This window comes from Lathyrus oleraceus, chromosome 2 (assembly GCF_024323335.1).
Source record: "Lathyrus oleraceus cultivar Zhongwan6 chromosome 2, CAAS_Psat_ZW6_1.0, whole genome shotgun sequence".
Taxonomy (NCBI): Eukaryota; Viridiplantae; Streptophyta; class Magnoliopsida; order Fabales; family Fabaceae; genus Lathyrus; species Lathyrus oleraceus.
In genome coordinates, this window is record NC_066580.1 from 419,865,191 (window position 1) to 419,867,430 (window position 2,240).

Here is a 2,240-nt window from a genome sequence, read left to right on the forward strand (position 1 = left end):
AAACACCTATTCTTGATTGCCTTTGATAAACACCATAACAATAGATAACGATAGATTGACACTTGGTTTCTGTGGATTCGACAATCTTTTATATTACTCTGACGCGTTCGTATACTTGCGAAACACCGCATCAAGTTTTTGGCGCCGTTGGCGGGGGCCAATTTCGTCAAATTTCATTTTCCTGTTGTTATATGGTTTAGACTTAGGCTATTTCCCGCCGGTCAATGCAAAGAACTCGCAACACCGGAAGTTTAAGCTTAGTATACCCTCTGGCGGAACCCGAACGTTACGCTCGCGCACATTTATTCTTTCATAGAATTAAGAGAGCTATGGCCGAAGATCAAAACCAAAGACCTCTTAAAGATTTCGCTCAACCATCAGATGAAGAACCTAGTTCTAGTATAGTAAACCCAACCATCCCAGCTAATAATTTTGAACTTAAACCATCCCTGTTGTAACTAGTGCAACAGAGACAATTCGCGGGTCTCGCTACTGAGAACCCAAACCAACATTTAAAAATATTTCTTCAATTAGAAGACACTTTTAAAACCAATGGAGCTTCTCCTGAGGAAATACGTTTAAGATTATTCCCTTTTTCCCTCAGAGATAAAGCCCTATCATGGTTAGATTCCCTTCCACCCAATTGCATTACGACTTGGGATAACCTTAGAAGAGTATTCCTTGCTAGATATTTTCCCCCGAGTAAGACCTCCGTTCTTCGAAACCATATAACTATATTTACCCAAAACCAAGGAGAATCGTTGTTCGAAGCTTGGGAGAGATATAAAGAGTTGTTACGAGCATGCCCACATCATGGCTTAGAAAATTGGTTAATCATTCAAACCTTCTATAATGGACTTCATTACAACACAAAGATGACCATCGACGCTGCCGCAGACGGAGCTCTGATGAACAAACCTTATCCTGAAGCTAGTGCCCTCATCGAAGATATGGCTCAAAACCATCAATCATGGGGAGTCGAACGAGCGACAGTTGAGAAGAAGGAAGCCCAAGGAGGAGTGCATGAACTAAGCTCTATAGACATGATGCAAGCTAAAATGGACGCATTAGCCCTTAAGGTCGAGCATATGTGCATAAACCCGAATACTGTAGCCGCAGTTTCGTCAGATTGTGAAATATGTGGAACCAAAGGACACCAATCTGCAGAATGCAGTCTATTAAACGAAAACCACTCTGAGCAAGTGAACTACACCCAAGGGAACCCATACTCGAATACCTACAACCCTGGATGGAGGAATCACCTGAGCTTCTCCTATAAAAACAATGAAAATGAATGCTTGCTTGGAAGAAAAATAGTGAAAAACAAAATTGAGTTGTGAAATAAGAGTTGTGAAGGTTTCAAATGAGAAACAAGTGGAACGAAGTTGAGATGTGTGAATAGTTTGTACAGTGAATGTCTCTTTTGCGTCGACAAGTTCGTTTTCAATGGCCTTAGATATGACCCTTGTTTGTAAACCTGACCAAGCTACAACCGGAAAAGACCTTAGTGATCTTCGTGCTTCCGCATTTTCATTTATAATTGTTAGACATTGTATGAATTGAATTGACTTTTGCATTGTTTGTTGGAGTGTGAAATTGTCCCCGCGGTTGCAAACGCGTAATTTCTTCAATCCTTATTCGAAGAGGAGAGATAGGGTGATTCATTCAGGATAACATTGTTGTGGATTGATACAAGTTTTGCATTGCTATAAGGCTTTAGTTCTTGTGTATTGTGTTATTCTAACCATTGGGAACTTGTGTCTGGTTGATTCTCTTGTGTTTGAGCCATTTTATCCGATTTCGGAGAAATCTTTTTCTTTAAGCAAATCCTCTTGTCCTTCAAGAGGCATACTTTGCTTGAGGGCAAGCAAGAATCTAGTTGGGGAGAGTTGTTAGATGCCCAAGTTTGCTTATTTGAGCTATCAAATGTGGGCATCTTTCACTCCTTTTTGTCGAAAAAGTGTTCGAAACCACCCTTGCTTTTGTTGATTTGCAATACTATGTGAAATGATCTTGGTACCTTTAATTTGTGTGTTATTGTGCAGAAATTAGGCATGAAAGAGTAGAAAACTAAGGCACAAGAAAGATGGCAAAGGAACCAAGAAAGAAAGCAAACATAAGCAAGCTCGCTAGGCGAGTGAGGTAGCGAAGTATTCGCTAGGCGAGCACGCAGCGAGATGCCAGCGAACACTCCCAGACTTGGACAGAACCAAAAAGATCAAAACTCGATGTGGCGAGGG

The 2,240-nt window shown here is 40.9% G+C and overlaps 1 non-coding gene across 1 annotated transcript; it reads right to left on the reverse strand.

Moving 5' to 3' along the window:
* Positions 1 to 713: 713 nt before the first annotated feature.
* On the reverse strand, positions 714 to 820 carry LOC127124067 (small nucleolar RNA R71). Its single transcript, XR_007803707.1, has one exon. It is a non-coding gene; the product is annotated as a small nucleolar RNA R71 (small nucleolar RNA).
* Between the last annotated feature and the right edge of the window lie 1,420 nt (positions 821 to 2,240).